At 43.9% G+C, this 27,795-nt stretch overlaps 1 protein-coding gene across 1 annotated transcript in view; it reads right to left on the reverse strand.

Moving 5' to 3' along the window:
• The window catches only part of LOC124605555 (proton-coupled amino acid transporter-like protein pathetic), a 75,422-nt gene extending 48,493 nt beyond the window's left edge, over positions 1-26,929 (reverse strand). The window contains exon 1 of the mRNA XM_047137314.1: positions 26,700-26,929. The gene's annotated coding sequence lies outside the window, so the exon portion shown is untranslated. The remainder of the gene's footprint in view (positions 1-26,699) is intronic.
• Positions 26,930-27,795: the final 866 nt, after the last annotated feature.

Raw genomic sequence — 27,795 nt, forward strand, 5'->3', positions numbered from 1 at the left:
TGTAGACTGTTCAAGAAAGAATCACAAAGCAAAATAAAAGTATGTTATTACCATTAACTACGGTTAATCAGGATCATTTTAATTTCAGATGCTTATTAAACGCGAAAATAATTCTTCGAAATATGAAGTGTTCCCGTAAACCTCTGATCAACGAATGAATAGGTGGTCGACAAATTATCCTGTCTTAAAGGCACACATGTTCTACGTCACTGAAAACGGTGCACTCTCTTACAAACATTCATTATCGTGTGAAAGATTTATGACACAAAGCCATTGTCAGACGTCTGTGCACATGCGCTTTCTTTCTCTCGAAAGCCGAGGCAAAATGCGAGACGTGCAGGGATAATAATGTAAGAATGTTTACATGTGCATCAGAGGCTAGTCTGCAGACAATGGGCTCTGATACGAAGCTCACCGTCGCACAGACAGGCACCAGGAGCTGTGGGGTTATCCGTCATGATTTAATGCAGAGGCATACTACTGGATTTCTTTAGATACTATTGTGAGCGCTTGGAAACTACTAGAGTTTTAATTTGTTTTCCATAAAACGGCTGGCTTGACATCGTTCATGAATATGGGTGTCGCACCACAGAAATAAATCAGGACGAGCATGTGAGCCTTTCATCACAGTTAGTGCTCTAGCTTCCTCGGTAAAGGAATACCTGCATGCTCCACATTCCTATTATCTGCTTATTCAAATGAAGTCCTGAAAGCTACGTGGCTATATGATTTCTTCAAAAATGAATTCTAATAGTAAGGAAGATTCGTCATGCTAAATAGGTAACTTTGGACAAGAAAATTCCTCCGCCACAAAATGCTAATATATTACTATAATATGACCAAATCTCTCAAGCATATTCCACTATCTTACAGTAATAGTTCATCTAGCTTTATGAGCGGGCGTATTTACCTCGTTAAAATGCCTAATCCAAGGTTTTTCATGACACCTAAGAGCTTTCTACTATTCTCTGTGGGCACTGACTATTTAAAGGTGCGGCACATATTCTTGACTAAATTACGAAGCTAAAGTTCAAATATTGTGTGTCTCGGAAGTTACAGTAACATAATTTGTTTTATATCTTCATTTGTGTCATGGTAAATACGCAATGTTACCTCGTGTGATAGAGTCGTGAGGTAAAATGGCGGCTAGACTTGTGAGGCGCATGGCAGACAAGAGAGGCAGTACAAGCATCCTTTTCTGGGCAAGTTAAATTACTTCGGCTAAGTCGTTACTGTAGGGTGAAACAGTCCAGCAACCGCCACACAAGCGTTCTGTAAACATTTCCGTCACACAGAAACAGGTGTTTTCGTGTTTCTAACAAGTAAACCAGGATTGGAAACTACCTTCATCGGCATATGCATCAACTTCAGTATCTTTTACTATTAATTTGATTTGCGTGCATGTTTTTATCTAGAATTTTCTAAGATGTTGCTGAATTCAATAGCAATCATGCAGTCAAAAGTTACTCCTATGACTTCCCGAGATAAATCACAGGTCTTCTTAAATGGTTTATATACTTAGTAGCTGATTTTTGCAAGTGAACGAGCACTGGAGTACGACTGCAGCCTGGTGTAGGTAGCAAACCAGGGTATTAACTGCGTCATATTAGAAAAGTAACTACGACTCATCCTGAGAATTTTTCATGGTAATTTATGACAGTAAACAGATCCAAGTACAGTACCCTCTTTATAAGTTGTGGTTGCGGCTAATGTTATGGATAAATTATTGTTGTAGAACATGACCTATGCAGATCTGTAAAATCATGCATTTAGAATCACGGTACGTATTTTACTTCTGGTCAACCTATCTGCTGTTTTCACGTGGTATTGTGAAAATCTCTCCATATTTTCAACTTCCTTGTAGTCCTATTTTACTAATTAATTAATATACTATGAAACTTCCTGGCAGATCAAAACTGTGTGCCCGACCGAGACTCGAACTCGGGACCTTTGCCTTTCGCGGGCAAGTGCTCTACCAACTGAGCTACCGAAGCACGACTCACGCCCGGTACTCACAGCTTTACTTCTGCCAGTACCTCGTCTCCTACCTTCCAAACTTTACAGAAGCTCTCCTGCGAACCATGCAGAACTAGCACTCCTGAAAGAAAGGATATTGCGGAGACATGGCTTAGCCACAGCCTGGGGGATGTTTCCAGAATGAGATTTTCACTCTGCAGCGGAGTGTGCGCTGACATGAAACTTCCTGGCAGATTAAAACTGTGTGCCCGACCGAGACTCGAACTCGGGACCTTTGCCTTTCGCGGGCAAGTGCTCTACCACCTGAGCAGAGTGAAAATCTCATTCTGGAAACATCCCCCAGGCTGTGGCTAAGCCATGTCTCCGCAATATCCTTTCTTTCAGGAGTGCTAGTTCTGCATGGTTCGCAGGAGTGCTTCTGTAAAGTTTGGAAGGTAGGAGACGAGGTACTGGCAGAAGTAAAGCTGTGAGTACCGGGCGTGAGTCGTGCTTCGGTAGCTCAGTTGGTAGAGCACTTGCCCGCGAAAGGCAAAGGTCCCGAGTTCGAGTCTCGGTCGGGCACACAGTTTTAATCTGCCAGGAAGTTTCATGTCAGCGCACACTCCGCTGCAGAGTGAAAATCTCATTCTGGAATTAATATACTGTCCGTATTTCCGTTAATCTCATTCGCGGTTCTTTCCTTCCATAAAGACGTCAAAGAGGCTTATACTTTTAAAATCAATTAAGAAATCAGTGAATAAAATGTCGTCGAGTTTCCAGCCGCGTCATGTGATTAAAATTACACGAGATTTCGGCCAAACACACCTTGGACATTATAAAGTTGTATGACTGCCAGAGGGCTGCTGGTACGCCCCCTATGCAAACTAGCTGTCGGCTGTGACTTCAATGATGCTCGCGGCATCGCCGTATAGTAAGGAAGATTCGTCATCCTAAATAGGCAACTTTGGACAAGAGAGTTCCTCCGGCACAAAATGCTAATATATTACTATAATATGACCAAGTCTCTCAAGCATATTCCACTATCTTACAGTACTAGTACCTGCGTTCGAAATACGTGCTTTAACTTTGCGATCGCTAGATCCCATGCCGCGTTGAGATGCAGGCCGCCGTCTCCATTAACGGTGTTATCTATTATTTCTATTTCAATGGCTTTTTTTTTTTTAAATTACACAGTCCCAGAAGCCATTAGTGCGAAACACGACTCAGGTTTCGTCAAATTTTACTGGCAGCTGTTTTCTAAAGGACGCCAAGTGAAAGCCGATTCTCAAGTAAGCGTATGCGACAAAACATCTCATGCTCCTTCCTGTGTTGTTCCAAGTGAGAACTGTTTGCCAACCTAAGACCTGCGACAGTTCTCGAAGTGCTTCGTAGAACGCAGGTGTCCTGAGGCCTGCTGCGTCTTTAACTGGTCTCAGTAGTTGGCGAATTTTTGTCGAAGGCCTGAAAATCGATTTGATCTTTTGTCTTTTCAGCAGGCTGCTACCTTGCCCGATACGGAGCCACAGAACGACAAGAAGGCGAGTTTCTTTTGTTGCTGTTCGTCGGTGGTCTTGTGATTCTAGCTTGAAATCTCTCAATTTGTTTGATGAACGTTATTGCCGTTGTTGCTGAAGACCTTGCTTAGATAGTTTGTCTCGCGGATCAGATTGTCAGCGTCTGATATCATTCATGCACGATCCACCAGTGTTTGTAACACAGTACGCTACTGTGCCGTTTACGATGGCCGATTACGAAATAGCTCTGAGCACTATGGGACTTAACATCTATGGTCATCAGTCCCCTAGAACTTAGAACTAATTAAACCTAACTAACCTAAGGACAGCACACAACACCCAGCCATCACGAGGCAGAGAAAATCCCTGACCCCGCCGGGAATCGAACCCGGGAACCCGGGCGTGGGAAGCGAGAACGCTACCGCACGACCACGACATGCGGGCACCGATTACGTACACGTACAGATTGGTGTGGGTACGTTTTCTATAGACGCTGTGGCTAAGACATCCATTTCGTTTGCCGTGCATGAAGACGCCGAGGAAGGGCAATTCATTGTCTTTTCAGGAAGAAACAGGTATAACGTTCATCAAATAAATGAAGCGATTTGAGTCAAGAATCATAATAGGGGGCGATCACCAGTGGCGTCACAGTGAGAACTTGGCAAAGGCCGAGGAGTGCTTGACCGAAAGATCGTGTAGTTTTCATCACTTGACGCAGCTCGAAAACAAAGAACTTTCTATTCATTGTTACAATTATGAAATCAATTACATAAAAATATAAATGGAAAGTAAAAGCAAATAACTATTTTACGCATCGGAAAGACGTTAAACACGGGTAGAAAGACTCTCTGCCAGACGAATAGCAAGCAGTAAGATATCTGAAAGTAGACAGGTTCACAGGGACTCGGGCTACCATAAAGAAAATAGTTCGATTACTCGGCCCGTTATTGGTATGGAACTAGCAAACATTAGATGGTCAACGACCCGTCCTACTGGGTCCTTTCGCGATTGTGTGAGCAGCTACGGTGACAGTGCTGCGTCCCACGCAGAGAGAAAGCGGCCTACTTCACGAGTAATGCGCCGAACCGGCCGCTGCCCTCCCCGCTCTACACTCTGTTACTCGATGCCAGCTGTTCGCTGTGAAAACACTCACCGCACCGATCCTCTTTCACTGTGGAGGATACGTGTCCCCAATTACTGTCGTGATCCTCCACTATGCGTCTTCTAACGTCACTATCACTCGGCAAGTGCACAATCAGCACCCTCATATCCATCTCTGAAGGATACATGGGATTAATGCGATACCGTTTACTCTTCGGGACAGGAAAGATATTCTAGTCCTCTGTTGCGTAACATTTCACTTCACGTAAACATGTAATTTGCCAAGCACTAACGTCTAATCAAGATCTGGATCTGGTTTTAATCTTTCAATCATCTTCGGAAAATTTTACACGAATCTCCACTTCTTTAAGGTGAAATTTCTTCCCCTCGCTTGGACACCACCTCGAGAAATTCTGTTGTGCGATCTATACTTTGTTGAGAACCTCGGCTAGCTCTTTGCCGTTTGAATGATCCAATTTCTTTCCACAGTAATGAAATTCTTGTAACTATAGTGACTGCTACTGTGAATCTCTGTTATGGGCATTACTTCGGCGTTCTGGCCACTACTCCCTATTATATCATACATTGAAATAGCGTCTGGATGTTCCTGTAACGAATAGTGCTAACCAGGCACGAACCAGAAACAATGGTAAATTCCACCCTGAAACAGCAGAGACGATTGTATTTCTGCTCAAAATAGCGCCACTGTTTTCGACGCAACAGTCAGTAATATGTCAACGAACACGAGTAATCAGTGTCTCGCATTGCATGAAACATTCATTTCCAGCTATTGGTTTCTAAGCCCGAAACAGTCATTCAAGGATCTTCTACCGTGTGTTTACTCGTATTTTTAACCCTAAATGTTTGGTGTACCATGTATCCTTCTTCTAATCCCACGGAATGAAACTGAAGATTTAAATTTCAAGTGATTAACGCTGTGCTGCAATAAGAAGCAATGGTTTGGTAAAATTTCTTGTATAGTGAGCGATCAAAAAGTTTCCGTTCGAAGACCGTGCAGTGGGGAATTAGTATGCCAATCAGGCAAAATCCCCGTGGGCTTTGAGGCAATAATCCCACCGGCGCTCTACGTTGAAGATACCCGCTTGGTAAAGCACCGTGTCCTGTTGCGTGACCGAGCGAGGTGGCGCAGTGGTTAGACACTGGACTCGCATTCGGGAGGACGACGGTTCAATCCCGCGTCCGGCCATCCTGATTTAGGTTTTCCGTGATTTCCCTAAATCACTCCAGGCAAATGCCGGGATGGTTCCTCTGAAAGGGCACGGCCGACTTCCTTCCCCATCCTTCCCTAATCCGATGAGACCGATGACCACGCTGTCTGGTCTCCTTCCCCAAAACAACCAACCAACCTGTTGCGTGAAGAATTCCGTAACTGCCTGCTGCGACTTCTCGTCCGACAAGCATTTTTCAGGGACCGGAGGCATGATAACAGCACGGGGTAAGATCAGAACTAAAGAGCGGCTGCTTGAGTTGGGGTAACTTCTGCGTTACGGACGTTTGCCACATGGGGACGTGCGCTATCATGAAGCAACAGTACCCCTTGTGCGCAGCGTTCCACATTCACGATTTTCGACAGACAGGCAGCCCCATACACATTCTTCGTTCCCCGCTGTTTGTCCTTCGGCAGCCAAGAAACGAATAACAGCGCGTTGGTCCTGTTTGGACGTTTTCGATACAACGTTATCATAGTTCACGTTTCCGTATTTACCGCACGCGCGTCAGAAAGACACGAACGCCAATGAAATTAGTGTGTAGCATTGTTGACCGGGAGGCCCCATCCGCGGAAGTTCGGCCGCCGAGTGCAAGTATTATTTCAGTCGGTGCCACATTGGTCGACTTGCGTGCCAGTGATGGAATGGAAAGATGATGAGGACAACAAAACACCCAGTCCACGAGCGGAGAAAACCCCCGAACCGGCCGGGAATCGAACCCGGGCCCGCTGCATGGGAGGCAATTATGTTACCAGTCAGCTACGCAGGTGGACACTACACAAATTTTTTGCCTACATGTGGTGCGTCGGAATCGCGCTACGTTGCATACACGCCGCAGCAACGCCCTCAGACGGAAACTTTTTGATCGCTCCTTGAAGCATAAAGCGCCTGCAATTTATGTTGAACGGTTGGCTTCATGTCAGGGCGAATACATTTTCAGTAGTGCGCTATAATAAATGAGGCATGTAAGTAAATAACGGGTCAAGCCAAAGAAAGAAAATTTGTTATAGGTGAAATTCCGCTGTAACCACCAACTCTAACATACATAACGGTCCAAGGGCCAGAACAGCGCGAAACAGTATTTGCAGCTGTCACAAGATGGCACTCTCAAATTACAAGATCGATGTTCAATTAACGAGCGATGCCCCTCTGTTATTTGTTATTGTCTTGGCGGTACTTGTCTGAATTGTTGACAATTTAAGTAGCTCTATGCTTTGTTTGCAACAATACGACACTGCTGAAGTAATTATTACAGACACATAATACACGATATTGAAAAATGGAAAGGAAAACTGCACCAAAACGGAGGAAGAGAGGTGAAGGTAGTGCTCAAAGTGAAAGAAAGAAATTACACAGGGAAGGATAGGAATTCCCGAAAAGACAGCACTATGGTTCCAGCTAAAGAGGATCCCAAGCACCAGGTAGGCCTTGACTGCCGTTTTAATTTTTATTACAAGGGTTGGAATCTGCATAAGTTATGTTCTAGTACCTTAATGCGTTTAATTTGTTATTGAAACGAATTCCGTGACGACAGAAATCATCGTTCTGATTATGAGGTTACAGCTAACTACTTCAATGAAATCATTTACTTACCTGCAAATACCTAGGCATGTTGATTTAAGCTTATTACATATACCGCTTCACTCTTTCAGGTATCCTGTGAATGTCAGTTTAAATGCAGGCATCTTTCATATGACCACAAAGTTAAGTTGTTTAAGGAATTCTACTCACTAAACGATACAGCGAAGCAAAATAACTGTGCACTGTCTCACATGTTTGCAAAGTGAAGAGGCGAAGGTCAAAAATATATGATGATAGTATCGAAATTGCTCAGCTGTCTACTGAGGAAGGTGCAGAACAACTGGTCATACCCAAGAAGGAAAACGAAACTATGTTTTACACATTTCCTGATGATGAGAGGGAGATGTAATAAGAGTATGTAAAGGAACATATATTGAGGTTCTCGCTTTGACCAAAACAAGAGTTCAGGCATTAGCACAGTTGAAGCAGAGTGGTGAGATTTTACATGAAGAAAAGCGAGGAAATAAGACAAAACACCTGAAATATATAGAAGGAGATGAAGCGCTGGTTGTTGCTCATATTAAGGCCATACCATGACAAAAAAGCCACTATTCAAGGGAAAAATCGGGTGACAATATTTAGGAGAAGACCTGACTGTTTATCGTTTATTTAAGGAATTTCAAAGGCAACATGAAGACAACAATATCACATACAGATTCTATGCAAAAGTCTTTACAGACAAATTCCCCAAGCTAAAATATCATCTTTTGTCAAGTGACACTTGATCTACATGTGACCTTCTTAAAGCCAAATTGAGGTGTGATCCCAATAATAAAGGCAATAAACTGCAGCTAGAAACACATCACCGAAAAGCAAGGAAAGCTATGGATTCCATGAAAGCTTACACAATCAAGAGTCAAGGGCCCAACTCGGAATTATGTACAGCGGCAATGGATTTGTAAAAAGTGACTACTCTTCCTTCATTGACAGCTCTCAAATTACAACTTTTACATTGATGTTGGTGATAATCACATGTTTCTCTGGCATGAGACCGTATGTGGCAGGAGTGGCAATGAAATTACTTCCCGTGTGCACAAAGCTTTTATTTCTACACTTATGTGACAACTGCTGTGGGAGGAACAAAAACAAGATGACGATGTTTCCGTGGGCTTACTTTACAGCAAAGGATTACTTTACGGAAACAGAACACAAATTTTTGGTGAAAGGACACCCTTTTATGTCTTACGATCGTGATTTTCCTCGTATTCAGAAACGAAAGAGGCTAACTGTGTGTGAAGTTCCAAAAGATTTAGTTCGCCGCATCACTGAAGCTACGCACACAACACCATTCATAGTGACTATTATGCAAGAAACAGATTTTTACGATTTTCAGTCAGCTGCTGAAAAATACATGACTCGCAGCAATGTGCATATTTCAAAAGCACAGTGGATCACAATGACTACTGAACGGCCTGGGGTACGGCATGTTCGGTCAACTCTTAGTGAAATTGAAGCGTACAAGGAATATTACCTCATGAAGAAAAACGTGAAGCCTTCTGATCTTCAACAAGTGAAGCTGGAAACACTACACTGAGTCTGAAGAAAAGAGAAGGGATTTAGCTAAAGTGATACCACTCGTAAAAGAGGAGAATAAGTGACTTTACGAGAAACTTGTGAAATGAGTGAAAATGGACATGATGGCACTTGTATCGTTATTTATATTAAACCCACTGCAAACAAACGTTTCGTTTTCTTCAAATTTTGTATCATTTTGTTCTTAAATCCATTACAACAGAAACACATATGTGACATGAAACCTGTATAGTTTTTGTGTTTGCATAGTGATCCCCAACTTTTACACTGATTTTGTTGAAGTGCTATACACATTTTGTTGATTATCTTTAAATAAGTATTTTGGCGCTCGGCCCATTATTTGGTTACATGTCACAAACATTCAGTTAAATTACTAATTTGAGTTCGAAATAAATTTCTATTAAGATCACATGAACTAGCAAAAATTCCTTATTTATCAGAGTAAAATTCAATTTTCGTGGTGGACAAGAGTCATGTCGCTGGCAGGACTACGATAGTGCATTACGCTAGCCATATTTTAATAAATGATCCATCTTAGGGCATCTGAAGGTCCGTTCGAAGTTTTCAGCGTGTAACGACCTGACATCCACTGTTGGAATAACTATTTGCAGAAAAGAGAATGACTTAATCATAGAATTAGTCTTGTTTCCTCAGTTAAGAGAAGGTGTGTTGCTACTGATTCTTCCCAAAAGAGACATTTTAAATGATGTGACTGTAGTGACTTTGACATATTTCCCAACGAAGTTCTGCACTCAGGTAACAACAAGCTCCCACTATCGCTTTAAAGTACACATGGCAGCGTCACCACTGCACTTCCACGAATGAGTCAGTAACGCGCACAACCGTTACGGTAACTGTTCGCTGCGCGTGAACTGTGGGGCTGTTGCACGTGGCTCTCAGGAATTTGCCACGCGGCGTGTAAGTTTGGAACGCCTGGCAGCTTCCGTTATGCCAGAAGCCGGCCCGAAATACCTTTGTCACTTCGTGTGTATTGGCTAAGTGGTCTTGTGTGCTAATCAAGTCTGACGCACCCACACACACTGTATCCTTTCGGTTTCAGCGTTTGGGTGCGTATTCTCCTGCGCTCCGAAACACTTTCATTGCTGCACTCATTCGAGCAGCCTAGTTTCCTCTTTCAAACAATGTCAATAATACGTTCACTTCTTGAGCGGAACAAACCTATCTTCGTTGTTGCGAAGAAAAATCCATTTTTCTTCCCCTGTATAATGTCTAAACTGACTCGGTGAATTTTCGTTACATGTAGAGATAGTCAACAGCGACTTCTTTAGCTATTTAGAATTAATCCACTCTTGGAAGATGTAGGGGAACAAAACAGCTATTACCTTAATGAAGAAATCACCTGATTTCCTCCCATGTCATTTCAGAGAATCGAGAAATTTTTCGTGTGTTATACTGTTCCTGACAGCTAGACGCAAGTCGAGCTCTAGTTTGCATTCTGTTAATAACGAAAAAGTCGTCGTCAACCTGATGCTTGGTTAGAATACCACAGTTTTATTAAGTATTGTCTTGAGGCGGAATTAGGCTCTTGGCTTCCTCCAACCTTTTGCACCCAGTTGTATGGGGACCTACAAATTAGCGTGCACTCCGAACCACGCCTGAACTTGATGTTTCCATATATATATATGTAAAATTACTAGAAGTGAAACAGGCACCAAATGACAGACAAAATCCTAGGACCGAATGGGGCTTGAATCCGGACTTTGAACCTAGTAGTCCATCACTTACCCAGTGACCCAAGGAACTACACAGAGTTCTTTTACCATTTTAAAAGCATAACGATTTTCAGAATGTTGTCTGTTGGTATGGAGAATATTGTCTGTGACTCACCAGGTTTAACATCCTGCTGTAAACCTTAATTACATGTCAATATCGCTTTTCGCCTTGTTTAAGGTATCTTCAGATTGGCTTGCACAACAGTTGTTAAACACATAGGCTGCCGTCTATGCAAATGTCTTAGCAGGCAAACATCGCTATCAGTATTTTAAGTACATTGCGTGGTGCCCTGATGTAAAATAGTGTTGAGTACACCGGAAGTCACGTATCGAATGCACTAAAGACCTCAGTAGATAGCTGCCCATAGCGAGTTTTAAGAGACTTCGCGCAGTGCCCTTGTAGAGTATATAACGCAGTCCAAAAGACACCAAAAACGGAATCAGCCCTGTACAAGGGCATCACAAAATGTAAACATGTAAGAAGTGTCGTTGTACATGTCTGCCCCTGCCTGCTAAGGCATTCGCTTGTACGGCAGCCTATGCGTTTAATATCTGTTGTAGAAATCAATCTAAAGATGCGAAAAGTGTTACTGGCAAATTATAAAATAATTAAGCTCGCTCTTCAGCCAAGATTGTTTACCTCTTCAAATCATTAATTGCATTTGTTAATGATTCCTGAAGTACAGAAGCTTTTAGTCTTCAATCATCTACAGAAGCATATCTTACTAACCAGATTGTTAAGGGTTGTGCAATATATCTATGTGAATAGCTACTAGAGTTTTACAAACAGGAAGACAGTTATGTTACGCACAGTTATGTTACGTTGATGGGAAACGACGTTTTCCAATGATACCTGCAAACTTAATTTAAGGCCAACACACTGTTTCTGGTCGCTACGCTATGACCTACTTAAACCTAACTAAGCTAAGGACCTCACACACATCCATGCCCGAGGCAGGATTCGAACTTGCGACCGTAGCGGTCGCGAGGTTCCAGACTGTAGCGCCTAGAACCGTTCGGTCACACCCGCCGGCTTTGTAGAGTAAACACAAGATAATTCATTTCTGAAAGAGGGTTGAAAAACAGTTGCAAAAGATAGATTTCCTAGCGCTTGACCTAGGTTTCGATGTTTCTAAAAACATCTTCTTCAGAAGGAGTGCCCCTTGTTACATCACCTTTTAGTACATTAGGATAGCTGACGCCGAGCGGCTCTTGTCCTACATAAATTTCTGAAATTGAATATTTTGTTCAAGAAAGGGAAATCAAATAAAGAGTTGAGGTTATCAGTTATCTCCGACTTCTTCGGTCTTCAGTATCTGTGAACAGTCTGAAAGCCATCGACGAGGAGCAGCGCAACCTGTTTTGGCTTAAGTCTGTTCACACATTCGTAGAAAACGAGTTTATTTTTATTTATTTGCCATACTGCAGCTTACGTCCATTTCGCTAGCTAAGGTGAACGAGACTGCAGCAGTAGTTTTGAGGCGGTCACTGTGACAAGGCCGCTTCGCGAAAAACGGGTTTCGCATATGAAGTCACCTCACTTACGTCGGTACACCTTACGAAAGAAGGCTGGCACATGGCCCGTGAGGGCTGTACGCCGGCTCACATAGCAAACAGGTGTCTGAATATGAATGGAGAAGTATTATGGTTACCATCAGTTGACTGCTCTCTCTCTGTCTGAATTCTGAAATTCCCAGGGTATTTTTTTTTTCTTCTTCCTTTTTTCAACGACCACTAGCCTCCGTTCCTTATACAAATGCTTGCACAGTACTCTAAAGGAAAAATATATTTTGCGGGACATTAAAGACGGCACTGTTGCTAGGCACAGCTTAAAATACAGGTAGACACTTGGTGAGTAGTTATGTTAAAAAAATTCAGTGGTTTGGAAAGGATTTCTAGCTCAAAACAGGTATAGATATCGCCAAAACGAGAAGAATGGAAGAACTGCAGTCTGAGTACTGTCAATCAGTAAAGAACTCAGGGGGAAAGAAGAAAGCACATTTCTGTAGAGCAGAGACCGACACTGGTAAAACATCACTTAGTGGATCGCGATAGAATGTGCACAATACTATGAACAAATAAAATAACATCTCGAGTGCAGTGAAGTTAGAGTGTCAACAGACATACGTAATGGAGAAATGGCCCGAGTTCTCTTCTCTGCCTAAACATGGTTTAGTGTTTCTAACATTAATGCAGTTTATAGAATTCTTAGAGTGGTTTTCAGTTAATCCTATTAAGTTCCACTCGGCCCTTCGCATCTGTGTACAGGACCATCAACTGAAATTTATGATCGTAGCTAACAAGAGGTTTTCTCGATTATCACCTCAGTTTAAAACTGTGGTATGAACAGTAACGTTGGTTTACTAATAATTATACCTTACATAGTTCTAAATGTCTAATACAAGAAAACTGTAAAGTAACGCATCAGACTCAGTCAATAAAGAAAAACTCCAATATTCTGAAAGTGGATACTTCTCGAGATGTAGTGAACAGAACAGTCGCTGTCACTAGCACCATTCATCTGGGGTCACAACAAAACTCACGACAACTGGTCAACCGTCTTGGAATCATTAGATCCTTCAGAACCTCGGAAAATCCACTTGTGACTAAAATTCCTCATTACTAACAATTCGTTGCCTTACTAACGAATACAGTGATTAGATGAAAATATCTCTCTTTGTAGTGCGTTTTAATCCTCTTAAACCGACTACGATAAGTTTACGTCGGAACTGTCGAATTGACATATTAATACAGTTTGCCATGACGAGATGACGTCTGTTACACTCTTAAGATACCGCGTGCGATAGCAACACTTCAGAAACCCGTTTCTCCCACGCTTTGTAGTTCACTATGATGACCAGTTGCCTATAATCTGATTGGGATTTTGTGGTTTTCCAACTGAGGTAATGTCCAAGGTTCACAATTAAATGGCAGTTATACATTGGAGATCTCAAAATAGCGCTAATGTGCTTGCACGTCTTATTCGAACCATCCGATGAGGCATTTAGCTGATTTCAATACAACGTATGCGACTACAAACGTGGAAATTACTTGGGAATCGCCTCGTGAATTTCCAAATGAATCTTCACACTGTGTTCATTTTCAGTTGGTTTTATAATAGTAAAATAATGACTTGATGCTGATCATTTGATGCAAATTTATTGGCATAATGTAATCGGTGTGGCTTTCTTAGCGCAGTAATAACGATAATGACAACAGATGCAAGTAGCCAATTTAAGTACTAACAGTACTTGATAATTAAAATTAAATGATTAAATTGATGCACTTCATTCTTACATGTGGTTGGTTGCTATGGCTTTCCTGGTCGTCACGAATTCTAACACGAGTTGGGAAACTCTGAATGAGTTATTCAGAAAAAAATCTGCATTGTTTAATTTAAAAAAGGAAAGAACAAAAAAATCACGTTTCGTCGGTTTTTCTGTTGTGGAGAACAACTACAACAATAAACTGGAAGCAGCGGCATATTTCAGTTTACTGTGTCATCCTTCTTCGGAAGATATGTACAAAAAAAGAAAATACAATGAGAGCATTGTACATTGTAGCCCATAGGACTGCAGACTGTCACATTTCGGGAACAGTCAAGGGCTTACGCACTCTCCTCTGCATTCCCTCTCCCAGAGGAGCACATGATATAGCCAGAAGCATTATTAACTGACTCAGATAGAGGATATAAGCTACAATCTGGGAACAAACTCTACGCTGTAGGTAAAAGCATTTATCTGTCACACTTTGTCTTCCAAGAGCGCTAGTCCACAAACAAGCGCAAGGTAGGTTTTGTGCAGTATCGTAAAAGTGGGAGAGAGGTATGGGCATGCAGTATGATCGACTCGGACAATGACGCGTGCTCTATTAGCTCTTAATAATAAAAGCGATCGGCGCGGAGTACAAAGATATTTGTTCGAGTCCTGGTCCGACAAATAGATCTAATCTCCATCAAAATCCTCATTTCGTTTGCAATCACAAGGTGTGTGGCAGAGGATACTTATGACTACAACTATAATAATACCACCTTCCTTGATGCAGTCGCGAATGGTTTACTAGGACAATGAATGTCGATACCTCCGTGCCGGCACTAGTCTCTTTGAATTTACCGTCGTAATAATTTCACGTGACGTATGTGGGAGCAAGTAAATGTTATTTCACTCTTCTTGGAACGTGCGCTCTCGCATTTCAGCAGTACACCTGTCCGTGACGCACAACTCCTCTCTTGCAGCGTCTGCGGTTCGATTTCGTTCAGCGTCTCCGTAATGCTCTCGCACTTACTGAACGAGCCCACAACGAACCTTAGGCTTCTCCATTGGATCTTCTTTCGTTAATTCAACCTGGTAAGGGTACCAAGGTTGAATGACATACTGTTTTGCACCTTAGGACATGTCCTGTAAATGGTGACTCAAGAGGAGAGGCACATGCTTTGAGGGGTGATAATATTGGCGATTCAGAAAAAAAAAAACCTTTAAATGAACACATGTCCCTTTCTTAACCGTATTAAATAAACAGCTGTTTGATAATCATTGGTGCGATTGCATGTCCTCCTTCAACAAATGGTTCAAATGGCTCTGAGCACTATGGGACTCAACATCTTATGTCATAAGTCCCCTAGAACTTAGAACTACTTAAACCTAACTAACCTAAGGACATCACACACACCCATGCCCGAGGCAGGATTCGAACCTGCGACCGTAGCAGTCCCGCGGTTCCGGATTGCAGCGCCAGAACCGCACGGCCACCGCGGCCGGCTTCTCCTTCAACAGCACTCACATCCGAATACAACTAAAGCGACGTTAGAATCTCTAGTGGTGTCTTAGCTGACCATTTCAATGCACACTTGAGTTTGGTGGGGCGACGGATCCTGCAACTGTACTCTTTCCATATCTCACGTCTCACTACTACAGTGAGGCCTTGGTTTATATGGAATGGGGTTGACCTGATCTTCGCCTACGGGTTTTGCAGTGGGAATACCGGAGCCGCTATTCGATAACAAAGATTTCCTAATTGCAGAGTTCCGGATAACGGGGTATCTAAAAGGTGTTTGACAGATGCTTGGGTGCGATACGCTTCACAGTGCATATGTTGTATCTGAATGTTCCGTCCAGTAAAGACCTTAGAGAAATTGAGAACATTCCTGAAACGGTAGAATGCAACCCAATTAAACATCTCCAGAAGAACTGCTGCACAGCTTGGTATTCCACAAACACGAGTGATGCTCACAGTACAGAGCAGGGTCTGCACCCCTATCGTCGGCAGGGTGTGCAACACCTGCTCATAGGAGATGATGCCAAAGGAAAGGAATTCTGTCAATGAGTCATTGCCAATGAACGCTGTATTCCACGTGTTCTGTTCACTGATGAGTCAACATTTACCTTCATCCGCATCAATAACACGCTCAACTCTGAACTGTGTGGACACGAAACTCCATGCGCTACCTTGGACACAAATTTTCAACGACGTTTCTCAGCGAACGTGTGGTGCGGTATTACTGATGACCACCTCATAGGTTCAGTTGTTTTAGATAACCGTCTTAATGGAGTACGTTATCTCGATTTCCTTCAAAATGTGTTAATAGAATACTTGGAGGACATTCCTTTGGCAACAAAATGTCTTATGTACATTCAGCACGACTGAGGTCAAAGCGCATTCCGTATGGCCAATGACACACTAACTCACTGAAACGTACCCTGGGTGTGGGATCAGTCGCATTGGAGTCATTTCTTCGCCACCGAAGCAACCTGATTATATTTCATTAGATTACTGTTCGTAGACTTGGGTTAAGAGCGAAGCCTACAAGCGCAAAGTGGACACAATGGAGCAACTTCCCGCCCGTATTTTACAAGCGAGTCCTCAGGTAATAGACCGTACGAATGAGCTCAGATCAGCAACAGATGCACACAAACTGTGCAGAATGTACTGAAGTTGATGGTAGTCTTTCCGAAAATCTTTTGTGAGGAAATGTACACAATTAAACAAAAAATAAGGTCGCAAGGTTTTATTTACTATCAAGTGCATTTGTCCTGTTCTCCACTGTTTTCATTAGTTTCATCGGAAATTGTTAAGAACAGGACATACTTTCATGTAGCGTTTTCTGCTCAGCACCTCTCTCACAACACAACACTAGTGCACAACTTCACAGGACGATAGAATGTGCTACTTTTACCTGGATATCTGCATGTGTGCCGTCAATCGCAGTGATGACGTCAGTAATCAGTATTTCGGGACTACAGTGGTTTCTTGTCCCTGGGAATCCCAGTACGGTGTTTGCAGTTTCCGCTGCTACTAGCATATACACAGAGAGCAGGAAAATCGTGTGTGCCATTTTCGCGAAAGGACGCAGTCAAAATGACGTGTCGATGTGGCCGCGAAACTCTATACCAGTCCATAAAGGAAGAACTTTCGAGACGTCCTATTCAATTTCATCGTTTTCATTTACGCCCTATGAATACATGCTGCCTCAAAAACGTCACTCTTGTCACGATTTGTTATAATTAAATGGTAGTTAATGACACATTGGTAGTAAAAGTATTAGGAGATCCTACGATTAAAGTGTAAGATCAAAGAAGAAATTCGAAAGTTCCACGAGTATACTGTAATGAACTGGATAGAAATGTGCCGTTATGAAGGAGAATGTTCGTGTCCTACTGTATTCTTTAGAATTCTTCGCGTTTGCTAAAGATGCTGCTACTTTCTTATTTCTTTAATAGAACTATGTTCTGTAATATCCTATACTACATACGTGAAAGAGCCCTGTCAGGAATGAGTTTCACGTGCTGATACAAGTAATGTCATATATTTACTTGCCAATTTACACATTACGAAAAAAAAGACTTACGACAAAGGAATTATCGGAATGGGACGGAAGTCGGTAGATTTCAGAAAAACTGGATGATTCATTCAAGAGAAAGGTTTTCACAAACTGAACAAGTCAATAATGCGTTGGTCCACCTCTGGTCCTTACCCGAACAGTAATTCGGCTTGGAGATGACTAACAGTTGTTTTGTGTCCTCCAGACGGGTATCATCCCAAATTCTGCCCAATTGGCGCGTCAAAATCCCGAGCTGGCTGGGAGACGTTGTCTATAAGGAGCAAAAACTCGTCTCCGTGTGCGGGTGGGGCATTATCTTGTTGAAATGTAAGCGCAGGGTGCCCTACCATGAAGGGCAACAAAACGGAGCGTAGAAATCGTAGAATATAGTCGACGTGCCACTGTCCTGCAAGGTGCCGAGTATGACTATTAAACTGGTGCTGCCATGAAAACAAATGGCACCGACGACCATCACTGCTGGTTGTCGACCCGTATGACGGGCTACAGTCAGGTTGGTATCCCTTAGCTGTTCGGGCGCCCCCAGACATGTCTTTGTTGGTCATCGGGGCTTAGTTCGAAGCGGATCTCGTTACTAAAGACAATTCTACACCAGTCAATGAGACTCCAGGCCGAAGACGTGTCTGGAGATGGCCCGGCAGCTGTGGGACAAGACGCTTGTCCAACATAGAACCCGAAGACCAGGAGTGATGGCCTGGGGTGCCATTTCATCTCGTAGCAGGGCCCTTTTATTTATCGTCCGCTACGCCTTTGCGGTACAGTGGTACGTCGACTATGTTCTTGGCCCAGTTTTATTGCCCTTCGTGGCGAGCCATCCCGGGCTTCCGTTTCAACAAGATAATGTCCGCCCACACACTGCCAGACTTTTAACTACTTAATTTTGCGCTTTCCAGAGCCTCTCTCAGCCAACAAGGTCTCCAGATCTCTCCCCAGCTGAGAAAGTTTGTGGTGTTATGGGCAGGATCCTGTCACCAGTTCGCGATTTTTACGATTTAACGCGGCGATCGTACAGAATTTGACACAATAACCCTAAGGAAGACACCCAACAACTCTATCAATCTACGCCAAGCCGAAGCCACCAGAGGAGGGCCAACGCATTATTGACTTCCTCAGTCGTGGAGCGCTTTCACCTGAAAGAAGCATCCAATTTTTCTGGAACTGTAATCATTCCTTTGCCTGTACATGAACATCTCATCTCCCAATTTCCGTTACATTCGGGTAATTCCTTCACGGTGGGTCGTTTTTCTCACAGTGCACATAAAGTACTACAGATATGTGGTTGGTAGGGTCCGTTTACCTAGTGGAAATGTCTAACATCTTAGATTTCTTAATCAGATTGAAGATTATTTTTTGTAACAAATTGCCTTGTTTCTTTTTTCTACCAAAGCAATTACATGCGTTTCTGGATTCTGTATGCACTGCATCTAGAGTACGTGTACTAATAGCACTTTTCTCAGGTATGGAGGGCGCGTAATATTCTGTGAAGACATTCATAAAATTGATTTTGTACCACGAATGAATCAGAAAAAGTGTAATTAATACGGATACGATAAGAGTAAATTTTCCATCCACGTATTAACTAGACGGTTTCCTTTCGGATTCAACTTAAAAGTGAAGCATGTGTATTCATACAACTTATGACCATTGTCATTCGTCTTAAGATCTCGTCACGGATTTTGCACCCGATTTGTCATGAACTGTCAATTTAGGTGGGACTAACTGATACGAGGAGCTTTCCATAAATAATGCAACGCATCTTTTTTTCTGAAAGAAGATTTGTTTTATTCAGAATTCCAGTACACCATATTATCCCCCACTCTTCTGGGTAGAAAACCCTGTATTTCAACACAGTCTCCGTTCTATGCGACAGCCTTGTACCAACTTACTGGGTCTGTATGCCCATATTGCACCATTCTACAAGTCTACATTGGAGCCAACGTCTTGTTGCATGAGTAACCTCCCCATCATCCACGTACTGCTTGCCATGGGATGCATCCTTCATTGGTCTAAACAGGTAGAAATCGAAAGGTGGATGAGGAAGAAAAGTGTAATGAAGTCTTGTGAGCTTCTCTCGGATGCGCAGACTTGTTGGGTTGTGTTGGTGGAAGAGATCAAACTGCGAGGTTATCGGTCTCAACGGATTAGGGAAGGACGAGGATGGAAGCCGGCCGTGCCCTTTCAAAGGGACCATCCTGGCATTTGCCTGGAGCGATTTAGGAAAATCACGGAAAACCTAAATCAAGATGGCCGGACGCGGGACTGAACCGTGGTCCTCCCGAATGCGAGTCCAGTGTGCTAACCACTGTGCCACCTCGCTCGGTCGCGGACTTGTGTGAGGCCTTGCGTTGTCATGGAGAATGAAAAGTTTACAATTCTGTGATGACGAACATGCTGAAGTCGTTTCTTCAGTTTCCTGAGAGAAACACTGTGCACTTCAGGGATGATCGTTGCAGCATGAGGGAGGACATCAAACAGATTAACCCCTTCAGAGTCCCAAAGTCCGTCTCATGACTTTACCGGCTGTGAGTGCGGCTTTGAACTTTTTCTTATGAGGAAAGGTCGTGTGGCGCCATTATATGGATTACCGTTTTGTTTCCGGTTCGAAGTGATGAACCCACGTTTTAACGCCTTTGACGATGTAAGACAAAAAAATTGTCAGGATCACTCTTGTAACGCGCAAGCGATTTCGCGCAGACGGTCCTTCGTTGCTGTTTGTAGTCTTCTCTTAGGCGGCGAGGAGTCCAGCAGGCACGCACCTTTGAGTACCACAGCTGGTGAACGAGTGTGTCAGCACCGCCAACAGACGTCCAGTTGAGCAGCGAGGTGTTTGTGATCCGTCGATCACCTCGGAAGAGAGTGCCTGTACGTTCCAAAATTGTAGGAGTCGCAGCTGTGTGCCGCAGGCCAGCAGAGGGGAGATCGGACAAGTTTAGGCGAGCTTGTTGCGATGGTGACAAACGCCTCGCCCTTCGACTCACCGTGCTTTTTGTTCACTGCCACGTCTCCGTAGGTATTCTGCAAGTGCCTATGAATATCTGTGATGCGCTGGTTTACCGAAAAAACTCAATGACAACTGTCTGCTTGGAACTCATATCAGACACCACTTTGTAGGAAACATACAGCGCCGCTACTTCATGAAAGTATAGGGGCCAAAGCCGGAATATTCAACGATATCCCCCACAACAAATTTCGAATTTTTCAACCGAGATAGGGAGAGAAAAAATATTGCATTACTTACTGATGCGCCCTTCGTACTTCGGAAGGAAGTTCGCTGCGTGCTGGAGCTGTATCGACACGATCACAATACCAACCTCGTCATTACTGAGTATACTTAGAGGAAGGCCCCCACACTCAACCAACTTTACTTCCGTCCCTCGCACACCTTGTATTGTATTGTATGGCCCCGTCCCCGCCGCAGCCGCAGTGGTCCACAACCCCACGACGACTACCACAGTCCACTTCACCCCTCCGCCGCCCCACACCGAACACAGGGTAATTGTGCGGTTCGGTCCCCGTTCCTCTCACACTAGACGAGTGTAACCCCTATGTTTGCGTGGTAGAGTAATGGTAGTGCGCGCGTACGTGGAGAACTTGTTTGCGCAGTAATCGCCGACATAGTGTAACTGAGGCGGAATAAGGGGAACCAGTCCGCATTCGCCGAAGCAGATGAAAAACCGCCTAAAACCATCCACAGACTCGCCGTTTCACCGGACCTCGACACAAATACGCCGGGCGGATTCGTGGCCGGGACCAGGCGCTCGTTCCCGTCCGGAAAGCCGTGCGTTAGACAGCACGGCCAACCGGGCGGGCTTCTCACACCTTCCAATCACGAAACTCGATAGCAGTGGACATACGTGCTGGACGAGCACACACGTTATTCTGACGTCACTTTCTCGTTAGCTTCGACTGAAGCTGGCTTCCCGCGGCAGCAGTTCCGGCGACGGGTGCAAGGCGTGGCGGCGAGCGCCGCCGCCTCCCCGCGGCTGATGCAACTCCGGCGCTCGGCCGCTGAGCCCGGCGGCGCCGTGTCGTAACAGCCGCCCGTGGCAGGCAGCCTGTGGCGGCGCCCGGCCGGACAGGGCCCTGGCACTTGGGCGCGCCGCCCGCTGCCAACTATTCGCGGCGCCGATCTTTAAGAGCGGCGCTCCGAGGTAACCCGACGCCGGGCGTGCGCACACCGGCGCGGAGGCGGAGGCGTTCTGCGATAGACAATTACTGGGGGCGCACCGGTGGAAAGAAAGCGTCCATCCACTCGCGGCGAGCTTTCATCTCGTGGCCAGAATTGTTACCGATTTATTTTAAACAGTGAAAATCTATTCTGAGGCTTCAGGCATACTGCACCTACGCTCGTACTTCGCAAACTAGACTTCGATGAATGGCAGCGTTTCTGCAGTGAACCATGGTTTTTTTCTTTCCCTGCTGTTGCATTTGTGGAGTACATCGGTATCTGACAGCTCGAATCTAATTACGCTGTCACGATCATTTGGTGAGGTACACACTCTGCTTATCAGAGTGGTAACGTATTTGCCTGCCATTAAGCGGGCCCGGGTGGATTCCCGGTCGGGTTGGAGATTTTCTCCGCTCGTGGACTGCGTGTTGTGTTGTCCCCATTATCATTTCATCGTCATCGACGCGCAAGTCGCCAATATGGCGTCATCTCCAATAAAACCTGCCGTTCGAACTTCCCCGGTTGGTGCCTCCCGGCCATCAATGTCACACGCTCATTTCATTTCACTTTTTACAGGATGTATCACAATTAATAGCAAAGTCTGACTCCAGTGAAAGCATCCTGTACTAGAATTAGAAGTGTTTCAAAAACATGGATCCTTAAAAGAGCCGTCTGCGGGACACTTTCTGGAGTATGGTTGAAAGGCGTCTACTGGGGCATACTTGTATGTGGCACCAGAATAAGATAAGAATATGAATAAATTAAAATGAAACTAGGATACTACAAACGATGAATGTCTCGGATCGCTGATTGTGTGCGACCGCAGAGCCAAAGATACTGCTTTGTTGGAGTAAGAGAGCATTGGGCTCACAGTCGTAAGTACCTGCCTGTGAGGGAAAGACGATGGAGTAGGCAGTATTTGTGGTGTACTGTTGCAGCTACCAGTAATTATATGAACTTAGGTATGTCAATATTGTTGAACAGGCAAGCAGAAGTCTTCATGTAAGCTAGGTAAAAATATTAAATAATTATAATTTATGTTTTTTTTTCAGCGCGTTACTATAGATTAGTTGGCTCATAATTTGTAATTGTTGAGTAACCCCAGAATGTACGCGAGGTAGAATGTTTGCGACCAGTACCGATTAACAATCTTTCGTTCAGTAATCAACTGATAAGTTGAGCTGTGTTTTCATGAAACTGTCACTTCTTCTTGGCCAAGCGCAGATATTTAAGCTAAAGGAAACCTACACATTTGTTAGTTCTTTTGTAGCATAATACAGTTTCAGAATTAAACTCTCCACGAAGATTCTTGTAACCACAAATTACTGACTAACATACGATATATCGTCATATATCGTATGTTACGACTGTACTGTACTGTACTGTACTGTACTGGAGTAACTCAAAGCGTTGTATCCGTTTGGGCCTCTTGTATTTTGTATTATTATTATGATGTCACTGCCCTCAGCCACGTACCTGCGAGAATTTTTTTCGTTAATAAGAATTATTATTTTGTTGACATTGTAGTCACTCGCGACCTGGCTGTAGTGCAGCTATCATTCTTGGCGGTAACTCGATAGAAACGTTTAGTGAAGTAATGGGCGATGAAATCTAACATCGAACAATGGGGTATGAAGAACCAAATTTATTTTCAGATATTCGAATTTTGCTGATATTGAGTATCGTCCTGTTTGAGTAAGGTTCGAATTTACACGACAGCTGAATGCAAATTTCATTTATACACTTGCTACATTTTACATTCGGATTAATGCACTTCGTGACTCACCTCCTTCATTTAGTTACGTTGGCAACGAGGTACAAGGAATACCCAGTTTTCGACGAGTTTGAGTACTACGAAGTTCAGAGAAATATTAGTGTCCTTATTCCAGATAACAGAAAAGGAAAGCTGGTTAACACTGTTACACGCATATGTAACTGGAATGAAGAAAAGTTAGAATTTAATGTATCGTTGACAAGGAGATCTTTAGAAACAAACACCAGCTTAGTTGAAGCAGTTCGTGGTTTTATGGAGAGAGCCAACCCAGTAACCATCTTTGAGGAATTGGGGATAAAACGGAAGCAGAATGGGTGGAAGCTAGACAGGGATTCAAAAATCCACTTCCTTGGAACAGTGCAGCCGGTGCATCAACCACCGCCGCCAGTGGATTGGTTTATGGTTCAAATGGCTCTGAGCAGTATGGGACTTAACATCTGAGGTCATCAGTCCCCTAGAACGTAGAACTACTTAAACCTAACTAACCTAAGGACATCACACACATCCATGCCCGAGGCAGGATTCGAACCTGCGTCCGTAGCAGTCGTGCGGTTCCTGACTGAGCGCCTAGAACCGCTAGACCACCGCGGCCGGCGATTGGTTTATGTCAGTCGCTGTTCGTTTCCTGTTAATTTACCTGCTCCACTCTCTTTCGAGATTGTTTCGGTACATTTTCCCAGTTATTTTGTATTTATTTTTTATTTGTTGCGCGGGTCGAAGCAAGGACACGGCTGTTGTGTGCTTTAGGTACTCATTCGCCAAATTTTGGCGAAAGAAATTGCGATGGACATGAATAAAACGACGAATTAGGTTGAAATTGATTTCCCCTGAATGTGAAAACAGTATCTCAACAGTAGCCCATGTAACTATAGGAAAGGCATAGCAAAATAACCGAGCAAGTAAACAGGCGTCACTGCGCTACCTCTCGTCCGTTAGGAGGGCACCTGCTGTCGTATCTGTTGTTCAAGAGCCACGTACTGGGTGCCAAAATTATGAATGCAACACTACGTTGGCTTTTATTTTGCCTGCTTATAAACGCAGTCTTATTGGATTTATTAGTGTAATTACACCAACTGACACGACATGGGAATCTCGAGGCTATCAGCGGCTGTCGAGCTTTGTTATCGCTGGAATTCTGCACTAATATCGGCGAATGTTTGCCAGCTTATCTTCGATACGACAGTGAGCTAACAGCAGGATATTGTTCAGCTAATCGCAGTATGGCAGCTCTAGTGGTTTATCGTACAATAAATCTCTAGTGCATAAGTAATTCTAATATGGCGAATTTTCCCTATTGCCGTTACCGCCCAGATTTCATGCCAGAATTTTGACATTTGCATCAAGAAGAAGACGTGAGGCATTTGCCTGTCTGCACAACGTCTCAGATTTTTACATCGTATTAATGCAGTCAGGGAAATTTTCAGCATTTTTTGTAGTTTGTTTTTGCATTTTTCAAACGATGGTATGACCAGTTTACAAGCTTAACTAACTACTTATGGTAGATTTTAGTTTTTGGAAGACAGCATATCCCTGCCAATCTCTCGATCCTGAAATCAAGTTTGAACATTTGCAGCAACCTTGAAAAAAATTGTTCAAATGGCTCTGAGCACTATGGGACTCAAATGCCGTGGACATCATAAGTCCCCTAGAACTTAGAACTACTTAAACCTAACTAACCTAAGGACATCACTCACATCCATGCCCGAGGCAGGATTCGAACCTGCGATCGTAGAGGTTGTGCGGTTCCAGACTGTAGCGCCTTTAACCGCTCGGCCACTCCGGCCGGCAGCAACCTTGAAATTGATACCTTTATCACCAAACAAATGTGTTTTACGTGGAATTATTTCTACAGGAATTCGGGTAAGTAAGGTGCAAACGCAACGTAAAAGGCACATGACAATATTAATCAATGCCCTTTTCACTTTAAACAAGACAAACGACTATAAATACTCTAATATTTCGACAGTCGTTCACGTCCCGTAAATGCCGGCCGTGGTGGCAGAGCGGTTCTAGGCGCTTTGGTCCGGAACCGCGTGACTGCTACGGTCGTAGGTTGGAATCCTGCCTCGGGCATGGCTGTGTGTGATGTCCTTAGTTTAGTTTAAGTAGTTCTAGGGGACTGATGACCTCAGATGGTAAGTCCCATAGTGCTCAGAGTCATTTGAACCATTTTGAACGTTCCGTAAATGAAACACAGGATTACAGCGTAGTGGATATTTTCTTCTAGCTTTCGTATAATGATTGACACCAAATTTTTAGTATTCACCTTAAGGGATAAAATCATTTTTATTTACGGTACACCTTAGTAATTCATACCCCTTTTGGGATTGTGGTACGTCTAGCTATTGATTTCTTCAGTTACGTCAGTTTCTTGCACTGTCTATCACTGGACAGAGTAGAACTTCTATTTCGTTTCCTTTGCTGGAAAATCCATCAGAAAGGTCATACCTGTGTCAAGAGCCGAGTAGATTATCAGGCTTGTCAACAGTTGTGTCTCGTACGGTCGTTATTCAACGTGCAGCTCTCAACTTCGTATAATATGCCCCACTTTGAGGACGCTGCCTTTGGATGTCAGATATATACGCACAGTGACAGGAAAGAAGCATCTACAGAGGAAAACATTGTGTTTATACTTCCACCACGGGAACTGATAATCGGTATCTACAGCGTGAACACGACAGCTGTTGCCTGTGGGTTGACAGAGATTAGATTCTGATATATAGTTCATATCAATGGGCATTTATTTTGGACTCAAGCGAAGTAAATTATGCTACTGATATGATGCACTATCAGCCGAAGTATTTATGCGTAATTTACATGTAAAATTATGCAGTCGTAATTATAGGTTATTTACTGCAGACTATTTTCTCAAAATCACTCTGAGGCAAGCGACTGAGAAGAACTATGAAGAAAACAGATGGCAGACCATGCCATTACAAGAGAGCAGCGTACGTAATGGTAACAATCCGTTCTTCGTAGTTCTTCGATTCCAATAATTTTGAAATTTTATTACGTTTTACCTTCAACTGTAATTTCCAAGACTAAGGATTTCAACATATTCGGCCATTTCATGCTATCGAGCCAACGATTATTATTATACAGTGCGCCTCGACAAAATCTGTCCTCACGCTACGTCTTTACAAAGGAACAGGCAAGAAGATTTGTTAATGAAGTCAGTGTGGACGTTCAGTGAAAGAAATAATTTTGGAGCACATAAGCACAAGTTATGCGAACGCTAAGAAATTTATTCGTGCAGTTTTGCTGGCAGGTCCTACCTTTGCTTTCGCTGATGTCTTCCACAGACTAAAGCAGCAGATGGACAGATGAAGCTCCTTGAAGCACGGCGGCTACTGTGTGTCACTTTAGCGTGCTGAAATTGGCACGGTTTCTCTGCTGTGTTGGCCCAAGTCACCCATCAACCAATTCCAGTAGCACAGAACGCCAGCCTTTCCCACTGCTGAGTCTGTGGTAACAATAACGAAAACCTCACAGAGCGCGCGCTTTATAGCAAACTTCCTCCCACCACCGGTGTGCACGCAGGTTTGCAGGCGAGACTGTGACGTAGGTCACGGAGGAGTGGGGAGCCTTCGGATAGTAAGTTGTAGAGGGGGTAGGGCGGGGGAGGGGGGGCGGAGGGGAGAGTGGCTACGCACGGCGCGTCGTCTGCCCGTGACGCCGCACAGCTACAAGCGAAAGCAGGCGGCGCTCGCAGGCCATTGGCCGGGGACAGGTGACAGTTCAACGGTGTCAGGGGCACGGTGACTCCCCGCAGCTGCTCAGCGCTGTGCGCTCCCATTCACACCGCGTTACAGGAGTTTCCGCAAACAAAGTCTCTGGCGAGTCGCGTGATATGCTCCCGGGAAGATAAGCGTGTCCCGGAAGGAATTGTAGAACCATACTTTCTGTATTAAAGCTGTCGGTTCATTGTTTCCCTCTTCTGTAAGGTCTCTCTCGGCACGCATTGCCTTTGTTCGAAGTGCTTCACCGTTGGATTTTGTTAGAACAAATGATGCTGACGTAATATTAAGGGTACTTGCGGGAAATGGGTATTTGCTGCAGACATGTTCATATTAGTACGCCACGCAAGTTAAGATGATCTTCCGAGGTGTGTAAAGTATTTTTACGGCTCCCGGGATCATCTGTGAGGTCTGCAGGCTTCATAGATGAAAGTAGCGATATCAGCTCAACATTTCATCGGTTTTGAAACCCTTGTTATTGTCTCTTACTTCGCAGGCATTAGGTGACATTCGAGGTCTCTCTGCTTCGTGCGTTTTGTGTGCTTTTGTGTTGATATCGTGTTCAAAATGTGAAGCGAAGAGGGAAACGTTTGGGGAAAATGATTTACAAAGCCCTTGACAATTCTACAGGGAA

The sequence above is a fragment of the Schistocerca americana genome, chromosome 3, assembly GCF_021461395.2.
Source record: "Schistocerca americana isolate TAMUIC-IGC-003095 chromosome 3, iqSchAmer2.1, whole genome shotgun sequence".
Taxonomy (NCBI): Eukaryota; Metazoa; Arthropoda; class Insecta; order Orthoptera; family Acrididae; genus Schistocerca; species Schistocerca americana.